The 24,755-nt window shown below is 44.4% G+C and overlaps 1 long non-coding RNA gene across 1 annotated transcript; it reads right to left on the bottom strand.

The window, feature by feature from the left end:
* Positions 1–17,431: 17,431 nt before the first annotated feature.
* Positions 17,432–21,509, bottom strand: LOC128311541 (uncharacterized). Its single transcript, XR_008289990.1, has 3 exons — positions 21,303–21,509; positions 18,385–18,599; positions 17,432–18,202 (listed from the first exon to the last, which is right to left on the bottom strand). It is a non-coding gene; the product is annotated as an uncharacterized LOC128311541 (long non-coding RNA).
* Positions 21,510–24,755: the final 3,246 nt, after the last annotated feature.

The following is a 24,755-nucleotide window of genomic DNA, read 5'->3' on the forward strand; positions in this document are numbered from 1 at the left end:
TATACACATATATGTGTGTATATACAAATATGTGTACCTATAATATGCACACACATATGTGTATATACATGTACCTATAATATACACACTTATACATGTGCATATATATAGTACCTATATATAGTACCTATATATATATAGTATATAATACTTATACATGTACATATATATATAGTACCTATAATATACACATATATACGTGTGTATATACATATATAGGTGCCTATAATATACACATATATACGTGTGTATATACATATATAGGTACCTATAATATGCACACATATATGTGTATATTTATGTGCCTATAATATACACATATACATGCGTATATACATATATAGGTAACTATAATGTACACATGTATATGTGTGTATATACAAACATGTGTACCTATAATATGCACACACATATGTGTATATACATGTACCTATAATATACACACTTATACATGTACATATATATATATAGGTACTATAATATACACACATACATGTGTGTATATATGTACCTATAATATACACATATACATGTGTATATACATATATAGGTACCTATAATATACACATGTATGTGTGTATATACACATATGTGTGCCTATAATATGCACACATATATGTGTATAATTATGCACCTATGATATACACATATATATGTGTATATATGTATATAGGTAACTATAATGCACACATATATACATGTGTATATACAAATATGTGTACCTATAATATGCACACATATATGTGTATATACATGTACCTATAACATACATACTTATATGTGGGTATATACATATATAGGTACCTATAATATACACACATACATGTGTATGAATATATGTACCTATAATATACACATATACATGTGTATACACATGTATATGTACCTTAATATACACACATATATGTGTATATAAACATATATGTTCCTATAGTATACACACGTATATGTGTGTATATACATATACATGCACCTATAATATACACACATATACATGTATATATACACCTATAATATACACACATATGCACGTATATATGTACCTTAATATACACACATACACATGTGTATATACATATATGTGTACTTAGAATATACACATATATATACATGTATATATATGGACCTTAATATACACACGTGTATATATACATATGTATGTATGTATAATACACACTATATGCGTGTATGTACATACACATGTACTTATAATATACACACATATACATGTATATATGTGTACCTAGAATATACAATACACATGTACATATGACAGACACATATGTGTGTATACATATACATGTACCTATATACACATGTGTATATGCATATATATGTATACACATGAGTATATGCATATATATGTATATACATATACGTGAGTGTGTGTGTGTATGGGCGCCTGGGTGGCTCAGTCAGTGAAGCATCCAACTCATGATCTCACAGTTCATGAGTTCGAGCCCCACATCGGTGCTGACAGCTCAGAGCCTGGAGCCTGCTTCAGATTCTGGGTCTCCCTCTCTCTCTTCCCCTCCCCTGCTCGCACTCTTTCTCTCAAAAATAAATAAACATTAAAAAAATTGTTTTGAAAAAGAAAGAAAAGATGCAATGCAAAACACCCTGAGGAGTTGCCTAGATCTGGGCTGAGCCATCAGCCACGTGGCTGGAGCGGTGACATCGGTCACTCAAACAACAGTGTCAGCTCAGGGACATGCAGAGAAGGGATACACGTGGACACAGAACCCACACTCATGCACACAGTCCAGAGAGGAAGGCTCCGGCTTAGATGTGACTTTGCAGTGAATCCATGAAGACAGTGCTGATGCTGATGCCTTTGTCCCCTGCTGACAGTGTCCACAGTCCTCAGACAGGCCCCGTGTGTGTGTGTGTGTGTGTGTGTGTGTGTGTGTGCCCATAGTTGCTCTGTGAGCAGATCTGCATTTGGAGGACCGTGTGTGGCCACCTGTGCACCCGTCCAGCAAGAGTGTGACCCTGCAAAGGTATGGTCTAGGGAGAAATCCAGGCCCGAGCTGTGTGTCTACTAAACAGTAATTCGAGTTGCTTCCCACACCCCTGACAAAAATAGCCACAAAAAGAAATGAAGTGTTGTACTCAACGATTTGGATGCATCTCCAAAAAACAAAAAGAAAAAATAAATTATACCAAATGAAAGCAGCCAATGTCAAAAGCTTACAGCCTGCATGAATCCGCTTCTAGAACGTTCCAGAAATGACAAAATGATGGAACCAGAGGACACATTGGTGGTTTCCAGGTCTTAAAACGGGGTTGCAGGCAGGCAGAGCTATGAAAGAGCAAAGCAGCGGATCCTTGCACCCATGGAACGCTCTGTGTCTTGATGGTAACAAAGTCAATATTCTGGCTGTGATATTACGGGTTCTCAAGATGTTGCCATTGGTGGGAAATTAGGTTAAGGGCACCAGAGATGTCTCTGTGTCATTCCTTACGACAGCGTGTGAATCTCAAATGATCTCAAATCTGGAAATTTAATTAAAATTTCTTAAAGCAAGCTAAAAAAAAATTAAAATTAAACAAAATTAAACAAAAAATTATGTATCCATCCACTGTATTCACCTTTCAATAGGCAAAGAAAATTTTTTTTGCCTGCAGGGGCGCCTAGGTGGCTCAGTCGGTTAAGCATCCGACTTCGGCTCAGGTCATGATCTCACAGTTCGTGGGTTTGAGCCCCACGTCAGGCTCTGGGCTGGCAGCTCAGAACCCAGAGCCTGCTTCAGATTCTGTCTCTGTCTCTCTCAAAAATAAATAAACGTTCAGAATTTTTAAAAAAGAATTCTCTTTCATGTGTAGTGACCCTGCAGCGTGGCAGCATTCCCAGGATGTGAAATGTTACCTGAATACGTTTCCGTACGAATTTCCTCAGAGCCCAAACATGAGTCTACTAACGCCCCTCCCCAGTCTTCACGGAATACAGAACACGGCGAATTAGGACAGAAATCGCGAGTCACTGTGATGTGAACAAGGTATATCCTGGGAGTTGTATAAGTGCTTCTTCAGGATTACAGTCTGGCACAGGGTGGGGGTGTTACAAAAGGAGGAGGTCGATTGCTAATTTATGGTGAGTGTTGTTTTGCGTTGGGATAACAGACATCAACTCACAGAGGCTTTGATCACAGCGTCAGTGCCTTCCAGCAGTTGTAGCCGGTACACAATTCCCGTCCCGTCCAACGCATTTCTCCTAGGAAATCAGGCTCTCTGTGTAGACGTGTATGGTTTAGTTCGTGTGGATCTGCTGTGAATCCCCCGCGGAAATTCTGAGAACCAATTTGCGGGTCTTTAAATATTTTCCGAGTCTCGTAAAATAAAAACAAAAAACTCGCATCTGTCTCACCAGTCGTGAAATTCTTCCCTTCTCGGGTGGGTTTTGGACATTCTGAGCCAAGTGGTTTCACCCTCAAACAGGATGTTGAGACAGCACTCGGTGAACCCTTGACTCTGTGACCTTGGGTTTTTAGGAGAGCTGACTGCAGCGTGTGCGCCCATGGAGGTTCCATGTGGCAGGGACTTGGGGCCACAGAAAGGGATCCAATCTGAGAATCGTTACCTCCTTGGCACCTGGAGAGCGCTGTCCGACTGATGGAAAGTTCCCTTAAGATTTGAGCCGTGAGCGGGATATCATAAAGCAAGGTGGTGCTCATTAGGATTTAGGGTTACATTGTGCTGTCCTTGTGACATACACCTCTTACCTCTTACGATTCTCCTTCCCATGTGGCCTGTCTTCTTAGCTCGTCCTTAATTCTTAGGGAGTGTGTTTGGGGGTGAACACTCCTGACCAGCAGCACTGTCTGAACTTTCCTGAAACTGTTTCTACCCAGTCTCTGTGCCCACGGTCTTCTTGCCGTGACGGATCTGCACATCGTGGGATCTGCCCCATCGCCCCCCACCCCCCACGCCAAGTGGTCATAAATCCTGAACTCTGAGATTGCAAACATAGAAGCGAAACCTAAAAAGAAAACACGACTCACGTTCCCAGACTACAAACTGCACGAACATTTTGCTGGTTTTTCTCTGACGTTACGCAGGGATGGGCCCAGGCCTCCAATCCAAGAAATTAATCAAGAACTGTTATTCTTTTTTTCTCTACCAGTGATCTGACCTTAAAATTATGAAGAAAGAAAAAGAAAGAAAGAAAGAAAGAAAGACAAAGGAAGAAAGAAAGGAAGAAAGGAAAGAAAGAAGAAACTTTGGTTCTTAATATCATGGTCTGGATCAGATAATCTCCAAAGCTCCCTCCAACTCCAGTGACACATGAGAATCATTCTGTCACTTAAAACGTGAGAAAAACAGAAAACAGATACATGTTCTTGCACTCATGTGGCTCCTCCTTTTAAACATTGGTGAACTTTTAATGTTCAAGTCACCAGAGATTCAAAAGGCGTTACAAAAATTGCATAGGGTGGTCTGCCTCTTATATGTGGTTTATGTTTTAATATTTTTCAGGGAAGCCTTTACCAATAAGCACATTATTCAGATTAGCTGGTCCTGCACTTGGATTTCTTGGAATTATTTCATTGACTCCCCTGTGCCTCTACTCTGCAGATTCCTAGAAGCTTTTACCTTATATCCTACGTCCACTGGTTCTGTCCTAATCAATGACCAAGATTTGCCATTATGTCATATATTATATTGATTATGTCATATTACTATAGTTATATTAATTATATCATATTATATGATATCATATATCATATTATTATATCATATTATATCATAGTATATCATATTACTTCATAACATTGTGTCATACTGTATTATACCATATTATATTATCATATCATACTATATCAGTATATTATACCATATACTATTATATCATAGTATATCATATTATATCATATTATTGTATCATATTGTATTGTACCATATCATATTATATCATTATATTATATTATTGTATTATATTATATTGTATCATATCACACTATATCATTATATTATATTCTATTAGATCATATTATTATAACATTCTATCATATCATCTTTTTTTAAATTTTTTTAATGTTTATTTATTCTTGAGAGACAGACAGAGTGAGTGGGGGAGGGTCAGAGAGAGAGGGAGACACAGAATCTGAAGCAGGCTCCAGGCTCTGAGCTGTCAGCACAGAGCCCGACTTAAGGCTCGAACTCACAAACCATGAGATCATGACCTGAGCTGAAGTTGGCTGCTTAACCAATTGAGCCAAACCAGATGCCCCTATCATATCATCTTATATCATTACATTGGATCATATCATATTATATTGTGTTGTGTTATATTGTATATTATTATATCATATCATTTCATACTATATCATATCATATTCTATCATATCATTCTATATCATTATATTATATTACATCATATTATTGCATCATATCATATATCATTCCACGTCATTATGTTACATATTAATGTATCATATCATATATGATACATTATCATATCATATTATTATATCATATCACATCATATTATGTCATGATATATCATATCATTATATCACACTATAGCGTATCAGACTATATCATATCCTATTCTATCATACCATCTTATATCATTAGATCATATTATATTATACCATATCATAGTATCATATCATGAGCATGCTCTTGTCTGCGGGGTCCCACACTAGTCTTTGGATCCCAGCTGAAGGGCCCGCACACAGTTCAGCTGATATTTATCCCCTTAAGTGAAGGCAACAGTGTTTGTGAGTCTCTGCTTTTAATTGGTGTTGTTTATACAACTGTTCCAAGGTCTGCTGATCTAAGCAAATTTGTCCAGACAAATAATCTTTAGTGGCAGCCCCTTGGGTAGACAGACTTGAAACATGCCCAACTTTGGGAAGAATCGGCTTCTTGATTGCAAGACAAAATTGTCAACATTACTCAGAAAGTGCACCCACCTGAGAAAGCAAAGCCGAGAGGGGGAAAAAATGTGAGCCTGGACGAGGACGGACCAAGCAGACACGTGATTCGTTTCTCAGGACCATGAGGTTCAAAGCTCAGCTCATCTGTTCTTGGTGTCTGTGACTTCAGACTTTAACTTTACACATCCTTTTATCAGGAGAAACTTTAATATGCAATTATTTTGATTATTGGGAGTGAAAGTAACATGCTCACATCATAGAAAACTTTGGAAAACCAAAAAAATATATTAAAGTCCAAGTTTGGCAAATCCAACGAGGCAGAAAACAGATTGGTGGTAGTGAGGGGCTGGGTGACTTGGGGGGATATTCATGACGACCGGGTTCCTTTTAGGGGGTGCTGAAAATGGTCTAGCATTAACTGTGGTTGATCTTGCGACATTGTAAATATACTAAAACCCAATGCCCTTTAAAGGAGTGAATCTGGGGGCTCCTGGGTGGCTCAGTTGGCTAAGCGTCCATCCAATTTCAGCTCAGGTCATGATCTCACACTTCGGGAGTCTGAGCCCCTCGTCGGGCTCTGTGCTGACACCTCAAAGCCTGGAACCTGCTTCACATTCTGTGTCTCCCTCTCTCTCTCTCTCTCTGCCCCTCCTCCGCTCGCACTCTGTCTCTCTCTCTTTCAAAAATAAATAAACATTAAAAAACTATAAAGGGATGAGTTTTATGGTATGTACAACTGTTATAAGACAAATTTGTTTAAGAAAATTTCCTCACAAGCTCACAGGCACGTGATGAACCTAGCTAATATTTTGCGGCATATTGTTCCATTTAGAGGAGGTGTTTTGAGAAGATGTGTTTCCCATAACATAGAATTTTATATTCTACTTTTGTCAGTTGATACTATGTGATTTTCTGCACTGGAAAGCAGTTAAGTTGTGCATGGAATTAATTAGCTGGTGGTGTTTATTTTGTTCGTTTGTTCCCTTTTGACCATCTGCCTACAGGGGATATGTGCTAAGGCATGAAAACATTGCACCCTGCTGTGGGCTGAATGTGTGTCCCTCCCAAAATTCGTATGTGGAAGCCGTAACCAACAATGGCATGGTGTTGGGAGGCGGGAGCCTTTGTGAGGTCATTGGGTTGAGGGCATGACAGTGGGGCCACCATGATGGGATTCGTGCCCTTATAGGAAATGGAAGAGACGCCCAAGCTCTCTTTTCTTCCACCATGGGAAGACCCAATGAGAAGGCACCATCTGCAAGACAGGAAAACAGTCGTCGTCCAAGATGGAATCCGGAAAAGTGGAGGTGGGTGTGGGCAATCAGGTAGAAATCACATCACTATGTCTCTGAAGGGAAGGATAAACTCTTCCTCTACCTTCAAGTTCTTCCAGCTGCACTAAGGATCAAATTTAAATGAGATAGATTGGGGCACCAGGGACACTCACTCGGTTAAGCATCAAGCACTTGATTTTGGCTCAGATCACGATCTCACGATTTGTGAGTTCAAGCCCTGAATTGGGTTCTGCACTGACAGCGAGAAGCCTGCTTGGGATTGTCTCTCCTACTCTGTCTCTTCCTCTTCCCCACCCCTCCTCAAAATAAATAATAAAATTTTTTTAAAAACTTAAAAAAAAAAACAGGGACACCTGGGTGGCTCAGTCGGTTGAGTGCCCGACTTCGGCTCAGGTCATGATCTCATGGTTCGTGGGTTCGAGCCCTGCGTCAGGCTCTGTGCTGAGAGGACAATAATGAAATTAAGATGTAAAGAAATGAGGAAGGAGGGCAGTTTTTATGCTTTTCAGACAGAGAGTAAATCTGTGAGTTATTCGTAAGACAAAGGACATAACTCTGGGGGCTCCAGTTAGCAAGGAATTCTAAACAGCATTGGGGCTGCAGTAAATTTGTCAAAAGTAACAAGCATTATATAAATAACAGCCCTCTTGGCTCCAAATTTCCCATCTCTGGTGGCAAGGGTATCTCCCTATGTTCTGAAACAGGGAGGGCACCTTCCCCGTCGGACCTTGATGTCCTGCCTGCGAGGGGACAGAGGAGGATCTGAGTGACTGTTACACGATTTGTATCTAAACTATCAGTATGCAAAAGTGGCACATTTTAGGGCAGCCTGCCCTTGGCTCCTGTAACTATCGGGACTGAAGAGGCAGAAATGTCTGCGAGCATTACGTCCCGGTGCCTGAACATGGTGAAGACAGCAAGGAAGCCCCAGAGCATGAGCAAGCCTGTAATTTTAGGGGGAAATGGCATCTGCTTTGCAAACGTCAAAATTCAAGACATCAGCCATGCATCCAAGCATCACACTGAACACCTTAAATATGCACAGTCTCATCTATTAATTGTATCTCCATACAGTTGGGGGCAATAAAGACAGGGTGGTTATGCATCCAATGGGAGACTATTCATCCCTTAAAAAAACCCAAAATCCTGCCATAGGCAATGACACGGATGAGCTTTTAAGACATTATGCTCACTGAAATAAGCCAGCCAGAGAGTGACAGAAACTGCAGAATTTCACCTAAATGAGGGGTCTAGAATGAGATGTGGTTCAACAGTGATGCCCTGGGCACATTAAGTGTTGTTAACGAGTAAATCTCATAGTAAGTGTTCTTCCCACCATGGACACAAAACAGTGTGCTTTAACATGCTGCTCAGATACGCACACGGTCACCCGGGGATCTTGTTAGAACGTTGATTCTGACTCGGGAAGGAAGCGACTGTTCCCCACTGTGGCCAGGGGTTTGAACCATCATGGCAGGTCGGTTGAGTCCTGATTTAGGCTTGAGTTTTGTGACGTTGGGTCCACAAGGAAAATCCCATGAAAGGTCTTGTTCCTGATGCTTAGGGGTGGAAGAGAAGGCAGAAAAGTATTTCCATAGCAAGCAAGGAGAATGTGAGTGACCGTGGCTGGTCATTTGGTGGGGCTGATAATGTGGAGAATGCCTAGAGTGTAGAGGGAATGGGATGGGGGGAAAGGAGGACAGTGTCAGAAGAACAGGTTAGAGCTTCCATGATGAGGTCATATGATGACGGGCGGTGAGTCCAGAGCGGGGGCTGGGATGCCGATGCCCAGTGAGAAGAGCAAGGACTGGGCCAGCAGTTAGGAAGCTTTGGTCCCATCTCAAGCAATAAGATGAGACGACCTGATCTCGGCTGGAAGAGCTTTGCTGGCAAGAGTAAGATAGGGTGGCCAGGAGAGCGGGATAGAAAAACGCATTAATGGAGTGGACTGGAGGAGGCTTGGTGACCAACTGAATGTCGGCATTAACAGCACAGCAGGAGTCATCACTGAGGAGGTTACATTGCTTAGAATAAGTGCTGTCACTTCCTACCAGAAAAGAGACATTAACGGGACTGGCTATGCCAATGCATCTTGGTACCTGGACGGCTACTGAAGGCCAGGCCATCCTGAGTCTGCTGCCTCACGGCTGTGGCTTCTTGGCAAAGTTATGGACCCTTGATTAGCCTGAGTTTCTTCATCTGGAAATGGGAGGGGTCCCCTGTCTCTATCGCATGAGAGCAGCAAGATGGGAGTCTCACAGTGGGACGAGCCAAGTGTGAAGTCTCTGTACCAGGTGGATGTCAACAGTCTCTCCCACTAAGACTCAGGGATCTCGCCCACACCGGCTGTTTCCAGGGTGCTGAGGACCGTCAAGGTTACACTGGGAAGGACCCATTACTCATATTGAGGCCAAGCCCACCTTGCAGGCCTGCCAGGGGGACTGTCCCCCCAGCTCACCCGTGATTATCACTTATGTGTCCCTTCCATTGTGCACGTTGGCTGCTTGTCGGGTTTTGGGAGGAAGATCTGTGTTTTCCCTGGCTGCCATGGCAAACACCGGGTTTCTGATAGCTATCGGTTTTCCCAGAATAGGGACACTCAAATACTTTCCTGTGATGGTGAAAAGTAAGTAAATGGGGCACCTGGGTGGCTCAGTTGGTTAAGCGTCCGACTTCAGCCAGGTCATGATCTCGCGGTCCGTGAGTTCGAGCCCCGCATCGGGCTCTGTGCTGATGGCTCAGAGTCTGGAGCCTGCTTCCGATTCTGTGTCTCCTCTCTCTCTGCCCCTTCCCTGCTCATGCTCTGTCTCTCTCTGTCTCAAAAATAAATAAAACATTAAAAAAAAAAAGAAAAGTAAGTAAATGAATGTCCCCATCATTCAGGATCTTTACTGTAGAATTTTTTACCATTGATTATATATAGCTTAACGTTATTGCACAGAAGCCTTACTATTATTACAGTGTAAAATAGAAAATTATAGTTTAGAAAATGGTGTTCTAATTCCTGGGTTGGGATCGATAAGACAGATAATTCAAAATCGATGAGAACGGAGTAGATAAGATTGCCTGCGCTAACTTAATTTCATAACATCCTTTCTCATAACATTGCCTGGGGCCATTTTGATCTCACCTTCCATGTCCTCCCCCATCCCACTTCTTGACAGATACCCCAAATGTTCGAGTTGGTGTTCGTGTCTGTGGAACTCTTGTACGAGGGAAGAGGAAAGCGTTATTACCCCAAAACGCGAGAAGTCCAAATATATAATCTTGAGGTTACGACAATAGCAGATGAGCGACGATTGAGTAAACAGAGCGCCGTGCAAGGATTAGCCTGATGCAGGCGACGTGAAACATTGACACGAGGGGGGAAATTTAATTCCCCACAGGCAATGATTCACTCTCCACGTCTGTTTGTCCACAATAATTATTTTGGTGCTTTCAATAGAGAGAAAATGTCACCTTTTCCCTGAGCCAGAGAGGGATCACGTAGGACATCGTCCAACTCGCTCAACCGATAAATCAGCAACTTTGTTGGGTAAACACATCTCTTGCAAATACAGTTGAGCGTTTTGTTTCTGCAACGATGCCTAGCAGAGACGTAGAAGGGTCGACTAGGGGGAAAATGGAGACCTGGGAGCAATCCAGACACTATTGTGTACGATTTTATGGAAGCTGAGCTGAAACGCTTCCTAACACCCCATTAATATTGGTAATGGCGATCCCAATGCCAATTCACGAACAAACCTCATACATATGATCTGATCGGAAGATTATAAAGACACAGAGAAGTGTGTGCCCATTAGGCAACGTGGGATTTAAGATGCTGTCTTATATGGGCAGCAGAAAAGTTACTAACACGCCAATGCAAATACTTAGCTCACTTCTGAAACACCATTTGCTGTGTAAATCCTCGTCTGCGGCAGCATGGGGGGAAATCGTTATCTTGTGGAGAAATGCCACAGAAGGCATTCACCGTTTGCTTTTTGCATTTGGCCTGAACGTAACGATCCTTATTCCCATCCACCAAAAAAAAAAAAAAAAGAAATCTTCCTATCAGCACAAGAGCCAGCTGCTGGAGGTGATGGGCTGTTCAAACCGTAAGTAGAAAATTTTCCAAAGGCTTCATTTATCTGTACTTTGCCCCCCGCTTTCTGTCATTTAGAGCTTTCTATCATGCAAAGTGCAGATAAATGATAGGAAGAATTTTTTTTTTTTTTTTTTTTTTTGGTGGATGGAAATAAGGATCGTTACATTCAGACCAAATGCAAAAATAGGCTAACAGCTCAGAGCCTAGAGCCTGCTTCGGATTCTGTCTCTCTCTCTCTCTCTCTCTCTCTCTCTCTCTCTCTGCCCCTCCCCCACTCATGCTCTGACTCTCTCTCAAAAAATGAATAAAAACGTTAAAAAAATAAATTTTTAAAAAATAAAAAATATTAATGTAATTAGGAGGTATTAATGCATTACTTTCCCCTATTTAATACCATAATATTTCTCTGTATTCTCTTTGCTGGCATGAGTATAAAGTTTAATCAATGAAAACCTTTGCATTACATTCGAGGTTTCCTAAAAACAAACTTGCCATGTTGCAAAAGGGGGTTTGTAAGGTGTCCTATACGATGGATATGCCATGCCTCCTGTGGTGGCAAAGAATGACCCAGGAAAACCACCCCATGAGGAATCCCCCATCGGGCTTTGTGGGAGCAAGACACAAATACACAAATTCAGAGTTTGGGGGTTGTTTTTAAAAACATGCAGTGTGCATTTCTCCTGCCTGGAATTCTTCCCTGGTACTTTCAAGTGGGAGTTTTCAAATGAAAAAGGAAACTCTGGAGAAAGAATGTTTCCTATGAGCAGTGTCCCCCCCCCCAGATTTGGGGTCACACTTTTCCCGATCTGTGCCCTGCCAGTGGTCCATCTACATAGCCACAGGGATGTGTTTGCTCACCAGGCTTGGAGTTAGTCTGTCGCAAAAGTCAAAAGAACTTTCCTCTTCAGAATGGTTCAGCCAAAGCCAGATTCTGGGAAAAGTTTGATTTTTTTTTTTTCAGTACGTAATTACGGATACTGTAATTTCCATAGTCTTGGTACGTCCCCTGATGTGCACAGAGGTAAAACTCAAGGCTGATCGTGAACCACACAACGATTATACTTCCTCTTCGCAGACCTCGTCTGACACATTTGGAGCTTTTGCTAATGTTTCTTGAGGGGCAGAGAAGGTGGTGGACAAGCCCAGAAAGATGTCACCACTGGGGAAACTGTGCACATCCACACACAAAAGGACACAGGTGTTCTCATCCTAAAACAGCCAAGACCACCGAGAGGAAGGAGCCTGAGCAAATGTCTGTAGCCCAGGACCGTCTCAGGGACTCTTCCCCAGGCGGAGATGGAGGGAAGTTTCCAGAATGGTTCTTCCCTTTTTCTTTGTATTATTTTTTAAATTTATTTTTGAGACCAAGAGAGACAGAGCACGAGCAGGGGAGGGGCAGAGAGAGGGGGAGACACAGAACCAGAAGCAGGCTCCAGGCTCCGAGCTGTCGGCACAGAGCCGGACGTGGGGCTTGAACCCATGAACCGTGAGATCAGGACCTGAGCTGAAGTCAGATGCTTAACCGACTGAGCCGCCCAGGCGCCCCCAGAATGGTTCTTCTCTTTTACAATGAATGGACACAAAAGAAACGCAAGAGAAAAACAAGTAGGCACCAGAAGCTTCAGGAAACGCGCTCATGTTGGAGGAGACAGAAGCCAAGAGACGATGGGGCCCGCCATGCCGGAGAGAAGGCACTCCAGCCAAGCCGCACGGAATCCCAAGGGAAACCGAGGCTCGCCGCGGGTTGAACGAAACTCTGTCGCCATGCGAAGGCTTACAGAATTGGGAGTTAATAGCAAACAGCCTTTCCTTCCCACAAACGACAAGGTTTTAAGCCAAACCAGAAAGTACTCTCAGTATAAACAATCAATCACTCACCTGCAACGGCTTTCTTCCAGGGACCATACGAACTGGCCTTATCATTTCAACTGGAATGTTTTCAGGAACTCTGCTCCGTTTCAAGGGTCAGGGGAAAGGGGAACCCTGGCGATCATGTGCACGCAACTGATCTTGCTGTCGTATTATGTAAGCGTGGAATTTGATCTACAGCACTCCCCATTTCCTGGTAGTCAGCAGGGGATCTCTCTCTGGCTCTAGCCAGAGGGAGAGGCGTTGGCAATCTTAGAGTCCGTGTCAAGCAACAATTTCCATCATCCTCAACAGGGAGCTGGTTTCTGTAGCTATTGGAGTATGTCTACAAGAAAACACAATTTCAGGGGCACCTGGGCGGCTTAGTCGGTTAAGCGTCCGACTTCAGCTCAGGTCACGCTCTCACGGTCCATGAGTTCTAGCCCCGCCTCGGGTTCTGTGCTGACAGCTCAGAGCCTGGAGCCTGCTTCCGATTCTGTGTCTCCCTGTCTCTCTGCCCCTCCCCCGCTCGTGCTCTGTCTCTCTCTGTCTCAGAAATAAACACTAAAAAACAAAAATTAAAAAAAAAAAAGAGAACGCAATTTCAGTGAACGAAAATCATTTTTACCAAAAGTTGTGAAGTGGGTCTAGACCAGGAGTTGGCAAACTTTTCCTGTAGAGGGCTAGAGAGCAAATATTTTTAGCTTTGTGAATCGCCACGTGTCTGTTGCAAGAACTCAACTCTCCTGGAGTGTGGACAATATGCAAATAAGTGGGTGAGGCTCTGTGTCAATAAAACTTTATTTGCACAAGCAAGTGGAGGGCCAGATATGGCCCACGAGCCTTAATTTCCTTCTCGGGGATTAGGCGCAGGCTATGTGCAGACCAGGGGTCTGTAAACTCACAGATGAGCTGTCTGTCTACCTCCCTTATTCTGAGTAATAATGGCAACTGGAAAAATATGCACATCGTTTTCAGAAATGCAACAATGGTAGACCAGGCGTCTCGTCTGTGGGAATCATGGGATCCTCAGGACCCGCCTCGCGGTCTTTTGTCTTCCTAGGAGCTGCATGGGTTCTGTGCCCTCTTCTGCTCATGCAACTTTGGAAACATGAGGATAGTTATAGGCTCCTTGTTTTGCAAAAAACGCGATTCCCTTAACATTTGTGTGCTTCTGATCAGTTTACTTCTTGTTGGTCTGGGGTGCCATAGACCCCCCCCCCCCAAGAGTCTTCCCTAGAAAGCATTTACAGGGGCACCTGGGTGGCTCAGTCTGTTGAGCATCGGATTTCGGCCCTGTGCTGACAGCTCAGAGCCTGGAGCCTGCTTCCGATTCTGTGTCTCCCTCTCTCTCTGCCCCTCCCCTGCTCAGGCTCTGTCTCTCTCTGTCTCAGAAGTAAATAAACACCAAAAAAAACATAGCACATAGCACCTTAACACAACACGTGTTTATAAAGGTCAGTGGTCCAGGCACGGTGTGACTGGGTCCTGTGTTCAGGGTCCCCCCACGCTGAAATCAAGCTTCTCATCTGAAGCTCGGGCTCTCGTGCAAGTGCTTGTGGTTGTGGGAAGGGTGTAGTTCCGTGCCTGGTCAGCATCCTTGCTGACTGGCAGCCGGGGGCTCCTCTGAGCTCGTAGGGTCGCCCACGGTCAAACGAGCAACCGAGAATCCCCTTCACACGGACTATCCCGTCATCTGTGAATCTCTCTGCCTGAGTCTCCTTCAGCAGGAAGACTTCCACTGATTGTTTTTTTAGGGGGCTCTCCTGATTAGGTAGGGCCCAACCAGACAGTCTTCTGATCAGGCCAGGCCCACCCAGAAACTCTCCTTAGGTTGCAGTCAACTGATTCGGGGCAATAATGACACCTGCAATGTTTCTCACAGCAGTGCCTCGACTTGGGTGTCACTGAACCATGGGCAGACGATGCCTGTCCTCTCAGGGGCAGGGAAGACAGGGGCATTATCGGGTTCTGCCTAGCACTGTTTTCTTTCTGTCCTTGTTTCACTGTCTCTGGGCTTGTTTTTCTTGTGCTTGATGGCTTCTCTGAGCCTGTGTGAAGAGTCGGAAGGAAGCATGCTTGAGAAGGGTCACTATCAATAGGACTTTAGTGTACCGATCCTGGGTGAACGTGACAGCTCCCCAAGGCTTAAGGGCTCTGCACGGGGCTGGTAGTGGCAGTAACAAGTGCCAGGGAGAGCGGTGGATTGTAATCTGACAGAGTCTGAACACCCGACTGATACAGTCTCACCACCGCATGCCAATGACCCCTTAAGTACCCACGACTCAGCACGTTTTGATGGCATATCAGACAAGAGCCGTGATGACCTAAGAAGGCTGTGAAAACACTTCTCTCTTCCCCGAAGATACACCTGTGTGAGCCCGGGCTTTTTTGCCACGAACTTCAACCAGAACAACACGTTGACAAACAGTTAAGCTGGACGGTTGCAAAAAAAAAAAATGTAAGAGAATGTTACTCTGCTCACGGATTTGTTTCCATTTTGCGAAAACGCCGTTATTTTTTATAAAAATGTGTTATTTTATGATGCACATGATAGATGTTTTGGTTGATCGCTTTGATTAATTAAAATAGTTTGCAAATAGGGGCGCCTGGGTGGCTCAGTGGGTTAAGCATCCGACTTGGGCTCAGGTCATGATCTCTCGGTCCGTGAGTTCGAGCCCCGCATCGGGCTCTGTGCTGACGGCTTGGAGCCTGGAGCCTGCTTCGGATTCTGTGTCTCCCTCTCTCTCTGCCCCCCGTCACTTGTGCGCTCTCTCTCTCCCTCTCTCTGTCTCTCTAAAAGATAAATAAACATTAAAAAAATTTTTAAAGACTTAGAACCAACCGGAGCTTCAGATGCAGCCTTGAATGGTAGGAACATTGCACAGGCATCTTCTTAGGACACTTGGAAAATCTTCAGCTCTCAGCCGGAATGGGGGCACACAAGTGGTTGGAAATCTTCTCTGGGATTTCTTTACAATCTGGTTGCAACATTTCACAGCTAAGACAGGTCTGCCAAATGATAAAGAAAGAGTTGGCGGAAGGGTTGGAAAAAACCTGTAGGTTATTCTCCCCGTGTCCTCACAGGCTCGGTCCTCTGTGTCCTCATCCGTCTCCTTAGAAGGACCCCGGTGCCTTGCGATTAGGATGCACCCCCATAACCTCATTTTAGCTTGATCGCCTCTTTCAAGACCCCACCTCCAAAGACAGTGCCATTCGGGGGTCCTGGGGGGGGTGGGGCTCCAACATGAATTTGGGGGGGGTGGGACACGGTTTAGCAGCTGACAGTCACAAAATTCGAGGAGTTATGGAGCACCCTGGGAGTGCGGTAAGAAGAGACCCGTCCCACCTACAGAAGTCTGGGTGATGGGAAGGCTCACCGCCACCACGATGGCCGAGCGAACAGAGGCGGGGATGGGCCAATACAAGGCGAGGGAGACGCACACAGATGGGGGTGCACAGGATACAGGCGAGCGCGTCGTGCCCACGCCCCTGCTGAAACCCACGGACCATTTTCTCCCTACCGCGTGGCCCACCCACCTGGGCTCTGAAACGCATCCCGGCCGCCGCACAAAGCGTGGCCTGGTTGTCACGGTCCCCGTGGACATCCAGACGGCGAAGGCGCGCGTGGGCGGGAAGGCGTCCTTCGAGGCCCCTCCCTAGAACGTTCCCTGGAGGAGAACTCAGCTCTAATGGCCACGAGAGACCTTTGGCCCCGGAACACACGCCAGACGCGGTTTAATCTGCCGATGACTGTGCACGGGGCCGAGGTCAGGGATGATTTATCGCGTACATTTGGCAGCGAATGTAGGGGCCTGAGCCTGTTGTTTACATGCCTTCGAGCTGATGTGATAGCAGAGCAGGGCTCTGGGTGGACACCCTCCGGCTTTCGTGCCTGCTTAGGCTTGCCGCGGAGACTGGGTTTTAAAGTGGATGGAGGTTGAAGGGGTCGTTCGCAGACAGCCGTGCCCCCCTCGTAAGCAGCTCAATCTGCAAAGACCCTGTGTGCAAACACAGTCGCGTTCAGAGGCTCCACGTGTGTGCGGATTTTCCGGGGGAGGTACAGTCGCAAGACCCCCGTGTGCCAAGTCCCAGCCCGGAGGGATGGGAGGGGGCGTTCGTTCTCTGTATGTGGTTCACGGAGAGCTCTCCCAAAACACAGGATTGCATGCTCAACTGAGATTTCTGGAGACATGGGTCCTCTGTGTCCACAGTCGTGTCGATGGCCCCTGGCTCGTATGCACACGTGCATTCGCTCTCAAAGAAAATCCCAAACGGTCTTTTCGTCCCACCCCCACCCCCCCACCCTGCTCTGCACGAGATAAAGATGGTCCTAACCACAACCTCTTTGCATAACCCGTACGTGTCACGCATTGGTTTCCACTAAGCCTACAGTTTCGGGACTTCACAGGACCTTTGCTTTTCACTGCCGGCAACGTGGGCCTCAAAGGCTTGCCTGGCGGGGTCCCACAAGACCTCAGACGTATCTGTGAGCGTGCTATGGTGAGCAAGTTTCCATGAGGTGGTGGGGAGACAGGTCACTTAGGGTGACCCAGGAATCGGAAAAGGAGCCGTCTAAAGAGCTGGGTCAAATTGCACGCAGCCAGGGGCGGAGGAAAGGGCCGGGGGAAATAGAACGGGGTGACGGTAGGGTGCATGAACGCACGGCCAGCTAGTACACAGGAAGGGGTCTCACCGTTAACCCGAAACGGTGTAGGACGGTTTTCAGGAAGAATGTGCAATGGGGTGGTTGACATTTTTAAGCATCTTGGGGCGGCTGTCTAGACGGCACATTAGGGGACCATCATAGCTCAGACGGGAAGCGGGGCCGTGACAGATTAGACGAGTTCTGACCCCTTGCAAGTGAAGGAAGTGGGCAGGTTCAGAATCGCTGTTGGACACACATCAGTCATCCTATGAATCGGACGTTTCTCTAGGAGAGAAAAAAAAAGGGTGGCTCCTGTTCCACCCTGGCTGCCATGGCGAAGCTGGCCTCTCCTCAACACACACCGTCCTACGTGCTGTGGAACGCTCTTTGGCCGCGTCTGTGTTCTGTCTTCATTGGCCGTGATCGCTCTGTCTTCTCCCCTCTGCAAATTTTGAGAGACAGAGACAGAGCACGAGCAGGGAAGGGTTAGAGAGAGAGGGAGACAGAATCCGAAGCAGGCTCTGGGCTCTGAGCTGTCAGCACATACACACACACACACACACACACACATATAGACATTATATAGCATTTGCATGGGTAGACTCAGTAAAGCACATGACCTACCCCAGTGTGGGTGGGCTTCGTCCAATCAGTTGAAGGTGTCCCAGTAGAACAAAAGACCAAACCTCCCATGAGCGAGAAGGGACTCTTCTCTGAGTCCCTTTGCACTGGGACAGCTGTCTTCTCCTGCCTTCAGACTCAGACTGGAACCACGTCACGGGCTCTCCTGGGTCTCCAGCTCACTGGCAATGTGTCTTTGGACTTCTCAGTGTTCTGAACTGCATAAGACAATATAATATATATATAATATAACATACCATAATAATATACCACATATAATATATTATGCATGATAACATATAATGTAGTTAAGAAGCCTATGTTGAAGCCCTAATCCCCATGGTGAGGGCATCGGGACATGGGCTTTTGGGAGGTGATCAGGTCATGAGGGTGCAGTCCCCATGAATTCATCAGGGACCTTACAAAACAGACCCCAGAGAGCCCCCTCACCCCTTCCCTTATGTGAGGACACAGTGGGAAGATGGCCATCTACACTGCAGGAAAAGGGTCCTCACCAGAAACGAGATCTGCTGGAGCCTTGATCTGGGACGTGAGATCAGGCTCCAGAACTGAGACACATGTCTGTTGTGTGTTAGCTCCCCAGTCCGTGATATATTGTTATAACAGTGCAAACAGACTAAGATATATATACATATGTTTGTGTGTATATCTGTATCATGTGTATAGACTGATACGTATTACATACAAGGCATACACATACATGTGTACATATGTATAACATATAATAACATACGATACTATATTGTATATAGCATATGTACATGTACATATATACTTATATATAACACATGTAATATAAGTCTGCATATATTACACACATGTCTGATCTATGCTATAAGTATTATCATACATAATATATTATATGGTATATTATTATGTGATGTTATGTTATATATATGTAATATATGCCGTATATATTACACTCACATCTATACTATAAAAATTATCATACGTAATATATTCTCATATATGATATATTATTATATTAAATTATATTATATATGTCTGTAATATATGTCTATATATTACACACATGTCTTAACTACATTATATGTTATCATGCATAATGTATTATATGTGGTATATTATTATGGTATATTACATATATATATCTGTAATATACGCCTGTATATATTATACACACATCTATATTGTAAATATTATTATACATAGTATATTATTATATTACATTATTATATTACATAATAATAATGTAATATGTGTCTATATATATTATACACACGTCTTATCTACATTACATAGTATCATGCATAATATATTATATTATATATTTTATTATATTACGTATAAGACATATATGTAAGTATCTTTACTTTTGTGCCTTATTCATTGATAGTGCACTGTCTGGTCTTCTGTATTTTTTTTCGGTCATCGCTGAATTTCTAAGATTTCTAAGAATTTCTAAAGAGAGCCATATGTAATATATATGTGTCTGTATACGTTACATATACATGTCTTAATTATATTATACTTATTATCATACATGATGTTGTATTATCATATATACAATACTATTATATTATAGGTAAGACATATAGGTAATACATATATCTTACATGTATTACATATATGCATATATATATATATGTATGTGTACTTTTGAGTCTTATTCATTGATAGCACACTGTCTGGTGTTCTGTATTTTTTTGGGTGTGTCAACACTGAATTTCTAAGATTTCTAAGAATTTCTAAGAGGCACATATGTAATTTATATATATATATAAATATTTATATATATATTTATTTATATATATTATGTCTGTGTATGTTACATATACAAGTCTTATTTACATTATACATTATCATACATAATACTATATTACCATACACAACATTATATTATATATGCTGCATTATTATATACATATTATATACGTGCATATTACATATACATGTATATATATATATATATATGAATATGTTTACTTTTGAGTCTTACTCATTGGTAGCACACTGTCTGGTGTTCTGTATTTTTTTTTTCTGTCGACACTGAAAGATTTCTAAGAATTTCTAAGATGCACATATGTAATGTGTATATGCATGTATGTATATTACATATACGTCTTATCTATCTTATGCACATTGTCATGCATAATGTTATCATGTATAATATATCATTACCGATAATAATATGTGTAATATAATATATATAACATGACATATATATGTCATATACACCCGTGTATACATGTGTGTGTATTACATATATATGTCATATAAGTATGTTTATTTTTGAGCCTTAGTCATTGAAAGCACGCTGTCTGGTCCCGTGTCATTTTTTCTCTGAACACTGGATTGCTAACCCTCATGCATAACATTGCACACAGATTCAGTGTATTATTTGCACAATAGCCCATTATGCAATGATTGCGCACTTTATATATCCACCCTCCCATCAGCAAACATGTGGGTTCTGTGCAGGTTTATCACCACTGCAGACATTACCACTAAGGACACGCTTACACATGCACACGTACCCAAGAGTTTCTCCACAAGCCAGTGCCAAATGGATTTCCAAAGAGTCTGCATGAATTTCCCGTCCTGGCAGAGAGGGATGGGCGGGTTTGTTTGTTTTTTTTTTAACTTTATTTATTTTGGGAGAGAGAGAGAGAAAGCACGAGCATAAGCAAGGGAGGGGTAGAGAGAAAGGGACAGAGAGACAATCACAAGGACACTCCCCACAGTCAGCATGGAGCCCAACGTAGGGCTCAAACTCACGGACCATGAGATCATGAGCGGAGCCGAAATCAAGACTTAGACGCTCAACCGACTGAGCCCCCCAGGTGCCCCGGGACCAGCTGCCCTTGCAGCTGCACCAAAATGGAACCACGGCCCAAACACAGCCACAGCAAAGAGCCAAGAAACAAAAACGTGCGTACCTTGGGAGCCAGGTGTCGAAGACGGCAGAACCCACAGCTGGTGAAGAACCTGCACGTCCCAGGCGCCACGTGGAAGAACGCTCCTCAAGCTGGGACACCTGCAATGCACGAGTGATTGAAAACGAATAAACGGTGGTTGTGTTCAAACAAATTCTCGGCCGTCTCTGCCCACCCCGGGTGAGCGTTACTCCGAATAAGACGGCCAGCCTTCTGAAAGGGATGGATCGTGCACATCTCCAACAACACAGTCAGGCACGACTGGTCCGCTGTTTTGCTGGTTACTCACCTGCACCTGCTTTGCCCCTCTGGGAAGCTGGATTCTTGCCTTTTGCTCGTCTGCAGATGGCAAAATAATCGTGAGGGAACCTGAGAATCAGCACATATGTGTTTATAAACAATTAGTAGACTTCCGTAGCCTTACTCCAGGTGGATGGTATGACTCTCCATGCAGATTTAGAAGTATCGCAGTTTTAGGGATTTTTCAGAATGTGGTTTTCGTTCACATCCGGACTTTTTTACACTATCTCATGGGCTACAGGTTTTGAGGTAAATATATTTGTGTCCTCGTTATGAAGAGAATGTTGCTAGTTGTACGGTATTTTCCATGGGTGTCATCCACCATGCACCTTAGGATCTTACAAGTTAAAAAATTCCACAAATTAAGAGAGCCAAAGCATAAGAGACTCTTAAAAACTGAGAACAAACTGAGGGTTGATGGGGGGGTGGGAGGGAGGGGAGGGTGGGTGATGGGTATTGAGGAGGGCACCTTTTGGGATGAGCACTGGGTGTTGTATGGAAACCAATTTGACAATAAACATATATTGAAAAAAATTAAAAAATAAAAATAAAAAATAAATTAAAAATTCCACAAATTAAAAATACTTTAATCTCTTCATAATTGGATGATCCTTGGAAATACCCACTGTCCAGACTATCATGGTCAGTCCTACAGAATTTTGAGCAATTATGGGAAAATGTTCCGAGCAATGGGGTCCAATATGGTGGCCTGTGAGCCTTGGAAATGTGGCTAGTAATACCCAGGAAGTGACTTTTAAATTTTCTTAGATTTTATAATTTTGTAAGTTTATTTATTTATTTTGAGAGAGAGAGAGAGAGAGAGCAAGCAGGGGAGGGCCAGAGAGAGAGGGAGAGAGAGAATCCCAAGCAGGCTCTGAGCTGTCAGCACAGAGCCCCATGTGAGGCTCAAAATCATGAACTGTGAGATCATGACCTGAGCCAAAACCAACAGTTGGATGCTTAACCAACTGAGCCATCCAGGTGTCCCTGTTTTAAAGAATTTAAATTTTGTTAGCCATTGATGGCTAGTGGCTACCGTGTGAGACAATACATCTCTAGAACAGGCTGGGTGTCATCATGGCCAGAAGACGTAGTCAACGAGGTCACATGCACTGGTGATAGCTGAAGCTGCTTTCACAAACACAGCAACGTCTGGACCCAGACGTTGGCCACCAAGTTCAACGTTGGGTTGTCCTTAGTCCTGTCCAACTCAGACACACAAAGCAGCTTTTGTTAGATGGACAAGAGGCCACCTGCCATGTTGATGCACAAGGTAGATGTCATTCAATGTCCTCACCCGTGACTAGTTACCCTGAGGGTCCTGCCACCCTCTGGCCAAGCTTGCCTTGCTTCAGATCCCAAGCCATTTAGAAGGACTCATGCAGATTTCCTCTCCAAATGGTTTCAGTCCTCCTCACCCATCACCCAGTTGGGCTGTTGCCCATAGATATCACTGCATTTCATCAAGGGGGGACTTTCACCCAGTGTACCTTGGGCGAAGGGACAGCTGGCAATGGCGGGTGAGTGCTCACTGCTAGAGATCCAAGAAGACGTGAGCCACTGAGGAATCATTGTGCAGTGAAACAAAAGTTTGGGTGGTGAATGCACTTTTATAACCATATCTCTGCCAAGCTGGCGCATTGTGAGTATACGACTGCTTAGAAACGGAAGTACAAGAGGGAAGCAATTGTGGGTTGATGACAGTGGGGGTTTGGGGGGGGGAGTTTGGAGAAAGAAACTCCTCATGATGGATCCTGAAACATTGACAGGTGTTAGGATAAATGGGCATGTGCACAACTTTTTTTTACCTTGGACCTCAAAACTCTGCAGAAACCGTCCCTTTAGCAGTATGTTGGGGGCACCTGGGTGGCTCAGTCAGTTAAGCGTCCGCCTCTTGATTTCAGCTCAGGTCGTGATCTCATGGTCCATGGGTTCGAGCCCTACATCGGGCTCCACACTGGCAGTGCAGACCCTGCTTGTGATTCTCTCTCTCTCTCTCTCTCTCTCTCTCTGTCTGTCGGCCCCTCCCCTGCTCTCTCTCTCTGAAAATAAATAAAGTTTAAAAAAATGTCTATTAAAAAAAGTGCACGGGCATAAAATTTTCTTGCAAAGTTATGCTCCCAAGCTGCTTGTTTTTATTGTCCAAATGGGAAAGGGCCAAGCAGCAGGATTCACGGGGAAGCAAAAGCATTCTGCGAAGACTGCCCATTGGAGAATTCCAGACGGAGCTGGGCAGCTGCGGGCCGGGCCAGCAGGAAGCCGTGCTGCAAACGAGGGGAGCTTCTCTGCTCGCTCTGGGCAGCTAAGATTGCCCGGACGGTTCGCATCGGGTTTGGTGAACTTCAGACGGGGACTCGGGTTTGACATAAGCAAGGCAACGGCTTGAGCCCAGACAGACCCAGCCCAGTGGAAAGAACCAGAAATTCACGGAGCTACAAGGCTGCAAGACCATGGTGCTGGATGAACACGGTTACCAGGGGGGCGGGAGGAGGGGGGTGAGGGTGGGAAGCCACACTGGTTTCACTTCCGAATTATAAATGTGTCGGAGGGAGTCAGCAGATTCCTGGAGCGTGTGGCCATCCTGTCGTGTCGCTGGGCAGTGAAAACAGAACTCACGGGGTCGTTGCTCAGGACCACGGCCAGCCTGTGCCCCCCGCGCTCAGCTGCAATTAACCTGCGGACAGCATTCGGCTGCCGACAAGGCTGTGAGTGTTCCAGCTCCGGCCCAAGGGCTCCTGGTGAACAGTTGGACCCACGAACGAAAGCAAAATGAACTCAGCGGGGGGGGGGGGGGGGGGAGCCCACAGATCTCAAAAAATGTATTTTGGCCACAGGGACGTCACAGCCCCCACCCCATGACCCTCACTCACAAGGCTCTTCCCAATCTGAGACCTGATGTAAGAGCCTGGAAATCCCACTCAGCGTCTGAGGTTTAGGCGTCTTAATAAAAGTCAGTTGTCTTGACCTCCCCGTTAACAGACCACATTTGGCACGGGCTCTGCTCAGATGCAGGAAACCCAAGACCTGTCTAGACAGGGTACCCTCAGATTCTGCAGGTCAGTGATGGCCGGAATAGTTTAATCCTTTCACGGAGATCACGGGGAGGGGCTCTGGCCCGGAACCAGACGCGGGCCAGCTGTTGTGGGGCATTGTGCT

Source organism: Acinonyx jubatus, chromosome X (genome assembly GCF_027475565.1).
Source record: "Acinonyx jubatus isolate Ajub_Pintada_27869175 chromosome X, VMU_Ajub_asm_v1.0, whole genome shotgun sequence".
In the NCBI taxonomy this organism is placed as follows: Eukaryota; Metazoa; Chordata; class Mammalia; order Carnivora; family Felidae; genus Acinonyx; species Acinonyx jubatus.